Below are 16,792 nucleotides of genomic sequence, written 5' to 3'. Positions count from 1 at the left end.
CTCCACTGAATCTTGCTGTTGAATCTCACCTAGGCCCAATTTCTTTTAAAGAAAAAAGAGGTCCTTAAAAATTAAGAAGAAAAAATAACAGTCCCATAGAAAAATAGATAAAAGAGCTGAATATCTCATAGGAAAAGAAATAAAAATGACCCTTAAATATAAGGAATGCCCAGTCCTGCCCATCTTAAGAGAAATGCAAATTAAACTACCCCAAGATACTACTACTCAGATACTACTACTATCAGGTTGGCAAAAACACAAAAAACTGACAACATAATTTATTGACAAATTTGTGAGTAAAGGAATGCTGTCCTACATTATTGGTGGGAATGTGTTATCCGAAAGGGTCAAAGATGGTCACTGTGTACTGGCCTCGTATGGCTCCCACGTGGTCTACATTTTCACAGCAGGCTTGGGCCATTCGCCCAAAGCCCACTGGCACCAAACTCAAATTTTTATACGTTGTATTGCTTTAGATATAGCCTATATAAGCATATTTTAGTCTTTTAGAACCTTACTACTTTGCATATTTACATTTGCTTAGCTATTAAAATGTTGGGTAAACAAAAAAAATTTTTTTAATGATTACCTATGAAGGGAAGGAGGGAGACAGGATGGAAGGAAGACTTCTGTGAATATGACTTGTTATAATAGCTTTGGCTTGGAAACTATGCACATGTTTCACATAATAAAAGAAATTTAAGATTAAAAACCTAAAAATTAACAGCAAACCAAAATAATAAACTGAATTGTATATCAAGTTGGTGGCATATCTAAAATGAGAATATAATTGTTTCAAATGATTGTAAATTACAGTATTTTTATTACACTCTAAAGATGAAGAGAAGCAACTAATAATTCTTAAACAACATTCAGTAGTCTGATTTTAGTCCATAAGTAATATTGTAATTTTGAAACCATAGTTAGGTATATTGTCAGTTACGTTAATGACATTAAAGCATTAAGATTTTCAGCATAAAAGAAAGCATATATAAGTAAACACTAAAAAATGCTAAGACCACATAATCTAAAGTTAGAACTAATAATACTATGAACACATGAGTCTCTTTCTAAAATACACATATATATTATATATTTACTGCTCCATTTAAGAGGCCTAGTAATAGCAATGGCAACCCACTATGAATGAGTATCCTGAACACCCAGAGAAGGGAATACTATGAACAATTTATATTGATAAATTTGGCAATTTAGAAAAAATAGGCTGATTCCTCAAAAAGAGCAAACTACCAAAAGTCAACCAAGATTAACAGTAATCTGAAGAGTCCTATAACCCTTAAAGAAATTTAAAAGCTCCCAACCAAAAAGTTTCAGGCCCAGATGGTTTCTTTCACTGGTGTATTACACCAAACATTTAAGGAAGAATGAACACCAATTTTACACAATTTCTTTCAGAAGGTAGAAGATGAAAGAACACTTACCAACTCATTTTATATGGCCAGTATTATCCTGATACCAAAACCAGATAAGAAAGTACAAAGAAAAGAAAACTACAGATCATTATCTCTCATGAACTTAGATGCCAAAATCCTCAACAAAACATTAACAAATCAAATCTAACAAAGTATAAAAAGAACTATAGACCATAATCAAATGGTTTTTTTCCAGGTACACAAGGCTAGTTCAACATTTGAAAGTCAATCAATGTAATCACCATATCAACAAGCTAAAGAAAAATCATATGATCATATCAGTGATGCAAGAAAAAAAGCATTTGGCAGGAAGTAGCTGTGACTCAATCTATTGGGCTCCCATCTATCATATGGGAGGCCCTGGGTTCACGTCCCAGGGTCTCCTTGTGAAGACAAGCTGGCCTGTGCCCCTGGAGAGCTGACAGCCCGCTCCCATGGAGAGCTGGTGCAGCAAGATGATGAAACAAAGGGAGTCAAGCAGACACAGAAGAACACGCAGCGAATGGACACAGAGAGTGCAGACAGCAAGCAAGCCACAAGGAGGGTATAAATAAATAAATAAATAAATAAAGCGTTTGGCAGAGTCTAACACCCCTTTCATGATTAAAAAAAAACACCTCTCAGCAAGTTGGGAATACAGGAGACCTACTCCAACTAAATAAAGAGCATCTAAATAAACCCTATGGCTGACATCATACTCAGTGGTGAAAGACTGAATCCTTGTCCCTAAGATGGGAACAAGGAAAGGATTTCTACTCTTAGAACTCTCATTCAACATCATGCTAAAAATCCTAGACACTGGAATAAGGCCAGAAAAAGTAATAAATGGCAAAAAGATTGGAAGGGAAGGACTAAAACTGTCCCTATTAGCAGATGACATGATTGTCTATGTAAAAAAAAAAAAAAAATACCAAGGAATATTTTTTTAAAACTCCTAGAACCATTAAGTGAATTCACGAAGTCAATTCATCATAGGCTACAAGATAAACATACAAAAACTCAGTCACTTTTCTATATATTGACGATGAACATGCAGAAGCTGAAATAAAAGTAAATATTTACAATAGTTTGAAAAAAAAGTGAAATGCTTAACAAAATATGTACATGATCTGTGTATTAGTCAGCAAAAGGGGTGCTGATACAAAATACCAGAAATTGGTAGGTTTCTATAAAGGGCATTTATTTGGGGTAGGAGCTTACAGATACCAGGCCATAAGCATAAGTTACTTCCCTCACCAAAGTCTATTTTCACATGTTGGAGCAAGATGGCTGCTGACATCTGTGAAGGTTAGGCTTCCTGGGTTCCTTTGGGCTTAGCTCCTCTCTTTTCTCCACATAGCTGTAGACTATGAGGCTCTCTAGACCTTACCTCTCTCCAATGTCAGCTATAGACTATCAGGCGAATGGCTCTGTCTCTCTCCCTGGGGCTCCAGCTTCAGCATCAAACTCCAACATCAAAACTCCAACATTAAAAGCCCTTAACTCTGTCCTTTGCCATGCCTTTTATCTGTGAGTCCCCACTCACCAAGGGGTGGGGATTCAACCCCTAATGACATGGCCCAATCAAAGTCCTAATCGGGGAGCAGATGTGGCTCAACTGATAGAGCATCCACCTACTATATAGGAGGTCCAGGGTTCAAACCCAGGGCCTCCTGGCCTGTGTGGTGAGCTGACCTACGCACAGTGCTGCCTCATGCAATGAGTGCCATTTCATGCAAGGAAGACCCCCAAAGGGATGCCCCATGTGCAAGGCATGCTCCCAGCAGTGAGACCTACCCCATGCAAAAAGTGCAGCCCAACCAGGAGTGGTGCCACACACAAGGAGAGCTGATCAGCAAGATGACACAACAAAAAAGAGACACAGATTCCCAGTGTCACTGAGAATGCAAGCAGAAACAGAAGAACACTTAGCAAATGGACACAAGAGAGCAGACAATGGGGGAGGGTGGGAGAGAAATAAATAAAAAATAAATCTTGAAAAAAAAAAGCCCTAATCATATCTTAATCACACCTAGGTACAGACCAGATTACAAACACAATCCAATATCTATTTTTGGAATTCATAACCATGTCAAACTGCTATACTCCGTATGCTGAAAATTACAAAATGTGGATGAAAGAAATCAAAGATGGCCTAAATAAGTGCAGAGACATACCATGTTCATGAACTAAAAGACTCAAATAGTAAGGTTGTCAATTCTCTCCTATCCTGTCAAAATTCCTCTTTGGCAATTTGAGATTATTTTATGTATCCCAAAAAGAGGAAGATTATGTTTGTAAACTAATCTGTTCCTCTGGGTGTGATACCCTTTGATGGTATTAAACTCAGCTGAGATGTCTTTGATCCAATTACCTGTTAAGATTAGGGTTTTTAGATTTGACTACGTCAGAAGGTGTGACTCAGGTTGAGTCCCTGCCCTTTGCTGGGTCTGATATAAATGAACACTCACTCAAGAAGACACACAGAGAGAACTTTGTCATTTTTTATCCTACCATGTGACAGAAAAGAAAAGTCTAAAACAGTTAAAGCCCCAGGGAGAGATGGACCCTTTGCCTAATACCTTACAGCTGACCTTGGGAAGACAGCCACTACTGATTAAGAAGCCCTGAGAGACAAGTCCTGAGAGACAGCTGAGATCAGGAAAAAGCTGGACCCACAGAGCCTCAAGAGGAAGCGGAAGCCCTGCCGGGAAGGCTGAAACCCGGCAGAGATTGCCCGCCATCTTGCTTCAACACGTGGCAGCTGATTTTGGTGAGAAAGTACCTCTTGTGGTATCTTAAGTTGTACTTTCCTTGGCCTTGGGACTGTAAGCTTTTACCCCAAATAAACACCCTTTTAAAAAGCCAACAGGTTTCTGGTTCTTTGCATCAATACCCCTTTGATGGACTAAAATACCCTGCAAGGTTTTGTAGCTATAAATGAGCTTATTGTAAAAGTTATATAAAAAGGCACAGGCTCAAGATTAGCTAAAATAGGGAAACGGACTTTGGCCCAGTGGTTAGGGCGTCCGTCTACCACATGGGAGGCCCGCGGTTCAAGCCCCGGGCCTCCTTGACCCGTGTGGAGCTGGCCCATGCGCAGTGCTGATGCGTGCAAGGAGTGCCGTGCCACACAGGGGTGTCCCCCGCGTAGGGGAGCCCCACGCGCAAGGAGTGCACCCATAAGGAGAGCCGCCCAGCGCGAAGGAGGGAGCAGCCTGCCGAGGAATGGCGCCGCCCACACTTCCCGTGCCGCTGACGACAACAGGAGCGGACAAAGAAACAAGACACAGCAAAAAGACACAGAAAACAGACAACCGGGGGAGGGGAGGGGAATTAAATAAATAAAATAAAAAATTAAAAAATAAATAAATAAATAAATAAAAAGATTAGCTAAAATAATTCTGACAAAAAAATAAAATAAAGTAGGAAGAATCACTGAACCTGAAAATAAGGCTTACTATATAACTGTAGTAATCAAGACATTGTGGTATTGGTGAGGGAAAAACATATAGCTCAATGGAACAGAATAAAGACTCCAGGAAAGACCCACGGAACTACCCTCAACTGATTTTTGACAAAGTTTCTAAAGCAAATCAACGGAGGAAGGATAGGCTTTTCAACAAATGGTGCTGGAGCAATTGGACATCCATAGGCGAAAACATGAACTGGAATCTAAACCTCACACCTCATATAAAAATTAACTCAAAATTGATCTTAAACTTAAAGGTAAATAACTATAAAACTTTCAGGGAAAAAAAAAAAAGGAAACACTCTCCAGGATCGAAGTCTAAGCACAGAGTTCTTAGACTTGACCTGAAGGCATAATCCTTAAAAAAGCCAATTTGATAAATTGGACTACATCACAATGAAAACTTTTGCTCTGTGAAAGTCCATGTGAAGATGATGAAAAGAAAAGCTACAGGTTGGCAAGCCATGTATCTGATAAACGACTAGTAATTGGAATACATAAAGAAGTCTCAAAAAGTAAAAAAGCAAACAATGCAATTAGAAAATGAGAAAAAGACACAAAGAGACATTCTATTGAGGAGTGTATACAGATGGTAAATAAGCACATGAGAAGATGTTCAACATCATTAGCCATTAAGAAAATGTAAATTAAAATCACAATGAGAAATCATTATGTACCTATCAAAATGGCTAAAATAAAAAAGAAGCAGTGATAACACCAAATGCAGGTAAGGATGTAGAGAAACTGGATCACTCATACACTGCTGGTAAGAATGTAAAATGATACCGCCACTCTGGAAGACAGTTTGGCAGTTTCTTATAAAACTAAACATTCAGTTATCACATGACCCAGCAATTGCATTCTTGTATCAGTGCCAAAGTCTTGGTTATGAATTTGCACTACGGTTTTACAAATGTTACCAATGCGGGAAACTGGACAAAGTGTACAAGAGATCTCTCGGTATTATTTCTTACAACTGCACATGAATCTACATTAACTGTGTCCTCCGCTCCCAGTCTCACAAGTCTGCCATCAAGGTTGTAGCTGGGGCTGCCCACCCAAGATAGGCACCTGAATTACATCTGCAACACCCCTGTCCTTTGCCATGTTTGGGGAGTGACATCCATCATACAGGACCAACTTACATTCCAGGGGAGAGGAGTATACAGGGCATGTACACCAGGGGGCAGGAATCTTTGCTGCTTCCCACAGTTATGAAGGAGGAAACATTAATTTTCACCCCATTTTACAGAATAGGAAACTTTGGCTCAGAAAGCTGAAGTCATTTGCCAGAGATCACACAGCTTATAAATGGAAGAAGTGGGAATCTAACATAAATGTGTGAGCCTCCAGAGCCCACACTCTTTTAAGTGCTTCTTGGTGGGGACTCTGAGCTCTGGGGCTGGCATCCCAAGCCTCCTAGAAGCCTCTTTGGAACACAAAGGCCCTGACTGCTTCCTCCACCTCTGTGTGAAAGTCCACGCTGAGACCACCCCCACTCCCACGCTCCCCCCACCATACCCTATGCTGACAAGGCCAGTGTGCGCGTGTCTATACTCTGCATCCTGAGATTCTCTCCTCAAGAGAATTAAAAATCACCATCTTGCAACCCCTAATTAAATGTTGGATCAAGACAATGATCATCAATGGATGCTAAAATCATTAGGTACACAGTTGAGGAGGAACTTTATAGTGCAGGGATCAGGCTGTCCCCACTCGAAACCACAGGTGAATCTTAACGTCAGGAGAAGTGCAACAACTTGACATTTTGCACATGCTGAAATCGGAAGTTCATGGCACTACCCATGAAATTGTCTTGCTTCTCTGTTCCCTACCACCACTCCCAAAAAATAAATTGAACTTGCCTGGAATCAAGCCTTTGGTTCTGAGTTCTGGTCGACAGGAAATACCAGGGGAAAAGGAACAGGCTAAATGACACAACAAGGAGGCAATCAGCCGAAAACAGATTAGGACGTATGATAGGACAAATGATTCAGTTTCTTCAATAGCTCCATGACATTAAAAAAAAAAAAAAAGGAGTGGTGGACAGTTTTGAAATAAAAGAGACCTAACTGGGAAGGGGATTTGGCTCAACTGATAAGAGCATCCACCTACCACATGGAAGGTTCAGGATTCAAACCCAGGGCCTCCTGACCTGTGTGGTGAGCTGGCCCACATGCAGTGCTGAAGCACGCAAGGAGTGCCGTGCCACACCAGGGTGTCCCCCACGTAGGGGAGTCCCACGCACAAGAAGTGCACCCATAAGGAGAGCTGCCCTGCGTAAAAAAAGCACAGGCTGCCCAGGAGTGGCACTGCACACATGGAGAGCTGACATAGCAAGATGATACAACAAAAAGAGACACAGATTCCCGGTGCCGCTGACAAGAATACAAGCAGACATAGAAGAACACACAGCAAATGGACACAGAGATCAGACAAGGGGGCAGGGGGAGGGGAAAGAAATTTTTTAAAAAAAGACCTAACAGAAGGGAGACTTTGGGGGTACCAGTAATGGGTAATGTTCTATTTCTTGACTTGTGGTAAGTAGATGGGTTGTTCTCTTTGTGTACAATTTCATGCCCTTTTCTCTGTGCATATCATACTTCTAAAAGAATTTAAAAATAATTAAATTATAATTTCTGAAGATTCTTGACCAAAATATCTATATAAGTGAGTGAGAAAGAAAGTGAAAAAGAAAAAACAACCAAATATAAGGAGGGGACCTTAACTGGATCTTGAGATGAACAAATCAGCAATTTTTTTAAATCACGTTTTTTAGACAATTTAGGAAATCTAAACATGAACTGTTTATTGGATTATATAAAGAAATTATTGCTGGGAAGTGGATGTGGCTCAAGCAATTGAGTCCCTGCCTACCACATGGGAGGTCCCAGGTTTGGTTCATTGTGCCTCCTGGGGAAGAGGAGCAAGACAGTGAGTTGGCGCGGTGGGGAGGCAAAGTAAGCTGACACAACAAGATGAGGCAATAAGGAGACACAAAAGATGAAAGACAATGAGAGACACTACAAAGCAGGGAGCTGAGGTGGGTCCAAGTGATTGAACGCCTCTATCCCACAGGTTTGGTTCCCAGCGCCGCCGAAAAAGAAGGTGAGCACACAATAGCACATACAACGAGGGGGTGGGGGGACAAATAAAATAAATCTTAAAAAAAAAAGAAATTATTGTTGATTTTGTTAGGTGTGGGGAAACAGATGTGGCTCAAGCAATATAGGAGATCCAGGGTTCGATTCCTGGGGTTCCTGGCGAAAGGTAAACTGGCCCACATGGTGAGCTGGCCTGAGCAGAGTGCTGGCCCACGTGGAGGGCTGGTCTGCACAAGAGAGCTGGTCCGCACAGAAGTGCCAGCTGATGTGGAGAGCTGGTCCAGCAAGATGATGCAACAAAAAGAGACACAGAGGAGAGACAATAAGAGACACAGCAGGCCAGGGATCTGGGATGGTGCAAGAGACTGAGCACCTCTCCCCCATTCCAGAAGGTGCCAGGATCAGTTCCTGGAACCACCTAAACAGAAGATAAGCAGACAGAAAACACACAGAGAGCAGACAGCAAGCCCAAAACAATGGGGGAGGGAGGAGAAATAAAATAAATCTTAAAAAACAATTTTTTTTTGGTTAGGTTGTGACAATCAACTAAAAGGTTGTCCCCTTTTTAAAAAAGATGCATTCTTGAGTATACAGGGGTGAAAGAACATAAATAATAACATTTGCTTTGAGGACTCCAGTAACTACAACAAAAAATTGATGTTGGGGCAAGAGATAAAGCAAGGATGACAGCATATTGATGGTTTGTTGATGAATACATGGGGGACTTTTGACTTTTGCAATACATTTGTTTTAAGTCCACCGAGTCTTCAGGATCCCATCTTAATAGCCTCTGAAGAATTCAGCACACTGGTGCTAATATGGGTTTTCACTTAAATGTGTCTCCAACACCAGTCCTTATGACTGTTCTGTGGCCATTCCTTCCATTCTTCAGTAAATGTGTTTGAGCACCTTCTATGTGCCAGGCCTTGTTCTGGGCACTGGAGACATAGTGGGGAAGAAGACAGAAATGGTCCCTGTCTTCCAGGAGCTGATATTCCACACTGAATCATTGCAGATCGTGACCAGTGCCGTGATGTGCTGGCGGGGTCTTGGGCTGGGTAGCCAGGAAAGTCTCTCTAAAGAGATGACCACAGAACTGAGTTCTGAATGGGGAGAGGAAGCAAAGACCTTGGAAAGAGCATTCCATGCAGATAAGACAGCAACCGCAAAGGCCCTAGGGAAGACACGAATTGAAGCAGGTATGGCTGGAGTGGAGGCAAGTAGTGGGAGAGGAGGTGAGAGAGACAACGGGCCTGGTGATGCAGAACTTCACAGGCCATCGTAAGGACTCTGGTTTTTCTGAGTCACCTGAAGAACCACAGGAGGGTCTGGAGCAAAGAGGGACATGATCAGACTTGGGTGTTAACAGGGCCCTTCCGGGCATGTGTGGGGAATGAACTGTGGGGCAGGAAGGGAGCAGGGAGGCCAGTCACAGGTGCCGTGACAATGGACAACAGGCCAAGGCTGGGGTTGTGAAAGGGTGATAGAAAGTGGCAGAATTCTGGGTTTATTTTTGCAGGAATTGATGACAGAATTGGATGTGGGGTATGAAAGAAAAGCGTGTCAGTAACTTCAACGTTTTGACCCGAGCACTGGAAAGATGGTGTTGCCATTTGCTGAGATAGGGAAGGTTGTGCAGGGAGCAAATATGAAGACAAGATGAGGAATCTGACTTTAGTTACATGTGGTAGCTTGGAGGTGTATAACCCAGGGAACAAATTTGAAGGGAAGATGCGGAATTTGGCTTTAGTTATTATATTAGTCAGTCAAAGGGGGTGCTGATACAAAGTACCAGAAATCTGTTGGCTTTTATAAAGGGTATTTATTTGGGGTAAAAGCTTATAGTTACAAAGCCCTCAAGAGTCCAACTCAAGGTTACTTCCTCACCCAAAGTCAGTTGCCACATGTTGAAGCAAGATGGCAGGTGTACCTGTAAGGATTCAGCCTTCTTTCCTCTTAAGGCTCCATGGGCCCAGCTTCTTCCAATCCCAGCTGTCAGCTGGCATAGGGCTCAGCTACTCTGTTCTCTTCAGCTGCAAACTATCAGGTGAATGGCTCATCTCTCTCGGGAGCTCCAGCATCAAGTTCCCTCCTCATCAGTGTCTATGGAGCTCTCTCTGTTTCTATGTATATCTTCTCCTGTGTTCTCCTTGAATGAGTGTCAGCATCCGTATATATAGCCCACGAAGGGGGCGGGGACACAACCCTGCATGCCCTAATGACACAGTTGAATCAAAGCCCTAATCTTAACATAGTCAAGTAAACCTAAAAGCTTTGAATTCAATACACTCAAAGGATATCATTCCCAGAGGAAAAAACTAGTTTACAAAGATAATCAATATTTCTTTTTGGAATTCATAAATAATATCAAACTGCCACAGGTAGCTTGGAGGTACGTTCCCCAGAAAAATATATTCTTATACTTAATCCTTTCCTGTGGGTGTGAATCCATCGTAAATAGGACGTTCCTTCAGTGGGGGTGTGGATCAACTGACTCAGCAAATAACTACGAGCCATACTAAGAAAATGGAAGACATGGCCCAAGAAAAGGAATATATCAGAGCCCCAGAAGAGATGCAGGATTTGAGAGAACTAATCAGCGAGATACACACAAATTTCCAAAATCAAATTAATGAGTTGAAAAACAATATGGCTAAAGAGATAAATGGCATCAAGGAGACAGTGAAGGAAGTGAACGTGGTTCAAGCGACTGGGCTCCTGTCTACCATATAGGAGGTCCAGGGTTTGATTCCCAGGGCCTCCTTGTGAAGGCAAGCTGGCCCACTTGGCAAGCTGGACTGAGTAAAGAGGTGGATCACACCGAGTGCTGGCCCCCATGGAGTGCTAGTCCACACAGAGAGCTGGCACAGCAAGATGTTGCAATGAAAAGAGACAGGTGAGAACAATAAGAGATGCAGCATACTAGGGAGCTGAGGAGGCGCAAGAGATTGAGCACCTCTCTCCCAGTCCAGGGTTGGTTCCCAGTGCTGCCTAAAAAGAAGGCAAGCAGACACAGAAGAACACACAGCATATGGACACAGATAACAGACAGCAAGCAGAAAACAATGGGGGGGGGGAGTAAATTTAAAAATAAATCTTTAAGAAGACAGTGAGTGAGTGCAAAGAAGAATTTGAAATCCTGAATAGAAAAGTAACAGAGCTTATGGGAATGAAAGACACAATAAGTGAGATCAAAAACACATTAGAGGCATACAACAGCAGACTCAATATAATAGAAGAAAGAATAAGTGAGACCAAAGAGAGAACAGCTGCAATTGAAGAGAGAAAGGAATGGAAAAATTTGAGCAGAGGGTCAGAGAGTTGAATGAAACACAAAACACAACAATATACATGTCATGGGAGTTCCAAAAGGAGAAGAGAATGGAAAAGGGGAAGACAGAGAATATGAAGAAATGATAGCTGAAAATTTCCCAACTCTCACAAAAGAAATGAATTTACATGTCCAAGAAGCATAATGTACTCCAATCAGAATAAATCTGAATAGACGTGCTCCAAGACACATACTATTCAGAATGTCAAATGTGAAAGATAAAGAGAAAATCCTCAGAGCAGCCAGGGAGAAGCAAACCATCACATATAAGGGACTCCCAGGAAGACTGGGCACAGATTTCTCTTCAGAAACCATGGAGTCAAGAAGACAGTGGTATGATACAATTAGGATACTGAAAGAGAAAAATTGCTAGCCAAGAATTCTTTATCCAGCAAAACTGTCCCTCAAATATGAAGGTGAATATAAAATATTCACAAACAAACAGAAACTAAGAGAGTTTGCAAAAAAGAATCCACCTTTCAGGAAATATTAAAGGGAGCCTTAGAACCTGAAATAAACAGGATGGGAGAGACAGAGACAGAGACAGAGAGACACAGAGAGAGAAAACGCCAGCAATAGTCACAGAAGCAAGAAGCTGAAAGCAATGAAACCCAGAAGAGAAGGGAGAGACCAGCAGGTACTGCCATGTACCCTGCCATGTGGTAAAGGAAAAAGGATCCCTGGCAGTGGGTCTTCAGGAAGAAAGCATGACCTTGATGATGCCTTGATCTGGACATTTTCACAGCCTTAAGTGCAAACTAATAAATTCCATTGTTTAAAACCAACCCATTTCATGGTATCTGTTTTAAGTAGTCTAGCAAACGAAAATGGGTACTCTAAAATTAAGAGAACAGAGAGACGAGGGGAACCAGTAAGGAAACAGAGAGGGTAGCCAGTGAGGAAACTAGGAGAAGACAGAAGTCCTGAAAGCCAAGTGAAAACAGGAATGAAGTAGGAGGGAGTGTCAAATGCCACTGATGATCAAGTCGGATGAGGATGGAAAATTTATCATAGGCTTCAGCAATATTTAAAAATCTTAAAAACATTTTAGAGGTGTGATGAAGGGGAAAACCTGACTGAAATGGGTCCAATAGAAAATACGAGAAGCGAAGACAGCAAGTATAGAAAACTCTTTCAAGGACTTCTGTTGTAAAGGAAACCAGAAAGATGGAGTGATGGCTGTAGGAGAATGTGGGGCCAAGAGAAGTTGTGTGTCAACATTTTAAAAATATAAACAGTTCAAATGTATGGAAAAGTTTAAAGAAATGGATAGTGAATCTCCCCCTCCCCCGCCCCCCCCCCATGTAGAGTCTGTAATTAACATTTTGTTCTACTGGTTTTATCCCCCATCTATCATCTATCAATCCCTCCATCCTCCTTCAATCCATCTTTTTAAACACACATTGTAAAATAAGTTGTAGACATCAGCATACTTCCCCCTAAACATTTTAGCATGTACCACATTAACTGGAGTTCAGTTTCTGTTTACAATTCTTTCTGTGGTTGAGGGGTATGTAGCAGTTTGATATACTTATGAATTATAATACCAAAAATAGATATTGGATTTTGTTTGTAATCTGGTCTGTACTTGGGTGTGATTAAATTATGATTAGGGCTTTGACTGGGCCACATCAGTAGGCAAGGCAAAGGAGAGAGTTGGAAGTTTTGGATGTTGGAGTTTTGATGTTGAAGTTTGATGCTGAAGTCTTAGGCTGGAGCCCCAGGAAGTAAGCTCACAGAAGAAAGAGAAGCAAGCCCCAGAAAGTGAGGAACCTTGAACCCGGAAAGAAGGAAGCCTTGGTTAGAGAGGAACTCTGAGGCCAGAGAAAAGCAAGACCCGGGAAGAGAGGAACCCTGGAAGCCTGAACCCTTGCAGCCGTTGGCAGCCATCTTGCTCCAACATGTGAAAATAAACTTTGGTGAGGGAAGAAACTTATGCCTTATGGCCTGGTATATGTAAGCTCCTACTCCAAATAAATACCCTTCATAACTGGTATTTTGCATCAGCACCCCTTTGGCTGACTAATACAGGGTGTAAATTTGTATATAGTGAAATGTACACATTTTAAGCACATCATTTGCTTAGTTTGAGAAATAACACAAACCCCAGCCAAATTTCAGAATATTACCTTCACCCCAAAAAGATTCCTTATGCCCTTCCCAGTTAATCCCCATGTCTTTGCTGTTTGAAATGGGAGAAAAAAGAGCACATTTGTTATCGGATGGGAACGAGCTGAGAGGGGAAAGCTTGCTGGAGCAATGTCCTTGAGTAGGCGAGAGTGGGGGCGAGGGTGGGGGCCAGGGCACAAATGAAGGGTTGACTTAGGAGCAGGGCTGGTCTAGCCCTGGTCAGAGCAGGAAGGCAGGGTGGATGGTAACAGGGCCGGGCTGCTAGTAGACATGGGGAGGAGAGCATGTTCAAGTTCTTTTCTGATTTCTTCTATTACCTCAGTCAAGTAGGAAGCAGGATCATCAACTAAGAGTAAGAAAGGAGATGGTAAGTTTTGATGAGAAGAGAAAGGGGGGGAAATCTTTCAAGACAATAGGTCCAGCCACTTTGGAAAACGGCATTATCAGTTTCTTTAAAAATGAAATATATGCTTATTATATGATTCAGTCATTCCATTCCTAGGCATCTTCCCGAGGGAAATAAAAGCATATGCTTACACAAATATTTGTACATGAATGTTCATAGCAGCATTATTCATAATAACCAAACACTGGAAACAACTTAAATGCCCATCAACAGGTGAATGGATAAGCAAAATGTGATATTTCCACATGATGGAATATTCAGCAACAAAAAGAAACAAACTACTTATATGTGCAACAATGGGGAACATGCCAAGCAAAAAAGAGAAAGACTGTATTGTATGACCCCATTTATATGAAATGGAGTGAAGGAAGAGTTCTGAAACTGATAGATTGTGGTGATGGTTACATACTGTATAAATTTACTAAAACTCTTTGGACCATATACTTGAAATGGGTGGGTCTTATGGTATGTAAATTATGCCTGAATAAAGCTTTTAAAAATCAACACATGTTAGCAATACTACTAATAGGACAAAAGAAGAAACTGGGGGCATGAATGAATGAGGTGAAGGTGGTAGGGTCCTGGGCAGCACTGAAGGTTCACTTGGTTTGTGGTCATCAGTTGATAGTGAGACCAGAGCTATTGTGTGTTTTCCTCCATCCAAATTCACCTGCCAAAGTACATGTGTAAAGTAGGTAGACAACTGGATTAAATTGGGTGAAAAAGGCAAAGTCAGAAGAAAGTGCATCCTTTGAGAGCATGAATGGAGGAATGGTGATAATGAAGGATTGGGAATCAGGTTGGGTCATGAAGGGAAGTGAGGTCATGGGCGGGGTGGTGAGGGATAGTGAAAAGACATTGGAGCAATAGCTTTAGAGGGAGTGAGCTGGAGAGACAGGAGGTGAGGGGCAGAGTGTGGGAGGCGCAAAAGTGAGATTTTGGAGGGGCTGCCATTATGGATTGGGCTGTCACTGCTTGGGGACCGGTTTGTCTCCCTCATCAGGCAAAGAGCTTGGGGAGGTCAGGCCCGGGAGCTGCGCCCAACGTCAAGGTCTGGCGTGACCATAAGAGGCAGGGGTTGGAGGAAGGACAAGATCACTGGAGGAGAGGTGGTCACAGAACCGAGAGGTCAAGGTGGTCAAAGAATCATCTACCTGCCTAAGGAAAACACCAAGAATTATGACAGAAGCAGCACGAGTAACCAAGTAAAAATGAGCCTGGAGCTAAAAGTATGGAGAAGTGAGCAGGAGTCACTCAGGAGCTGAGTGGGCAACAAGGAGATGTATTACCTTCAAAGTTAGGGGTTTAGGAAGCAGGCAAGGTTTGGGAGTAACAGTGAGGAGCAAGGAGGATCTTACGTCATCTCCAGGCTCAGTGGGTATGAGGGCCAAGTTGGAGAAAACAGTCCCCCATTGGAAGTTTTGCGCGGAAAGGTGTGCCTTCAAGGGTGAGCCAGGTTGTGTGGTTAGAGCAGGAAGGAAAAGGGAATGTTTAAAGAAGCCCTTAGTGCTTCCCCCATCCCTGCTCTGACCCCTCTGTGTGGGAAACAAAGGCATGTTGTTTCCATGGAAGCAAGATACTTCCTTGACCACCGAGTCATGCTGTGTCCATAGCTATATGTGCAGGTCATAAATCTAACAAGGAGATGTATACATTCAGGTAGAACGGGACAACCTGGGCAACAAGATTTATGGGTATGTTTTCTCAACAACATAATAGAACATTGAAATTTTTTACTTTGATTTATAATTGTAGATTTTGATCCATTGTGTCACACAGGTTGAGGTAATGGGAATAGTTAGCTAGGATAGTTACTGGTTCTCATGATTGCTTGGGGTATATAAAGAAGTCCCATGTTGGGCACCAGATGTCAGAGTTGCGGACCCAAAGGGTATCGGGAATGAAAGACAAAAAGAGATTGGGATCAGGGGATCTGAGAGCATTGAAGCCTCAAGCTCATCAGACCCCCTGATCCCAATCTTTCTTTGTCTTTCATTCCCGATACCCTTTGGGTCTGTGACTCCGACACCTCTGGGCTGTCAGTGTCTGGAGACACACCTATCTCCCCCACCAGAATGGCAGATCCCAGAGGGCAAGGCCTAGGGAGGGCAGGGGCTGGGATTGTTTCAGTCACCAGCATGCACAAGACCAGGTATGCAGTAGGTACCCATTAATTACTCACTGATATTGCCAACTTTAGGTCTGCAGAGCAAGTTGGCAGGTGAAATACCCCAGAGTCAGGATATGGTGCCAGGAGCCTAGGAAATAGAACTGGCTACCTTAAATCTGCACTGTACTAAGTATTTCTGTCTTTTAGAAAAAAATTTTAATTTGAAGGCAAACAGTAAAATCCATAAGAAATGGACAACATTGTCCTGAATTGGAATCATATGAATTATTGTACTGTTCCTGGAAATCCAAAATAGACTCAGCAATTTCATCCTGTTTTGAAAAGTTTAAGTGGATATTCATCTTAATATTTAAACAAAATTTCAAGAATGATTCTGTGTGAATTGGTGGCATTGCATGGCTGGCATACCCTCCACAGAAAACTGGAAACAGCATGGATTCATTCATTCAACACACAGTCACTGAGCACTCATTCTGCACCTGGACCTGCTCAAAGCCTCAAGAGACATAGCAGTGAATGAAACCAACTCAGTATTTATCTGAGCTATAGCCTATAGGATAGTGGACTCTGCTAGAGGTCATCAGTAACTTCTCAGAGTAGCACTTCTGTTTTGTTTTGTTTGTGGAATGCATACAGGGGATGAACATAAATATTATAAAATTACCAAACATAACGTTCTTAATACATAAGCAGAATCTGCTCACTGCTCACCTCCTCTGGCCCCCACCCTGATCTTGTCCATCCTCGTCTCCTAACTGGACCACTGCAGCGGGTCCCTCTTGGTCTCCTCGCTCTCATTCTACTCC

This window comes from Dasypus novemcinctus, chromosome 18 (genome assembly GCF_030445035.2).
Source record: "Dasypus novemcinctus isolate mDasNov1 chromosome 18, mDasNov1.1.hap2, whole genome shotgun sequence".
Classification (NCBI taxonomy): Eukaryota; Metazoa; Chordata; class Mammalia; order Cingulata; family Dasypodidae; genus Dasypus; species Dasypus novemcinctus.
Note: the sequence above shows the minus strand (reverse complement) of the source record.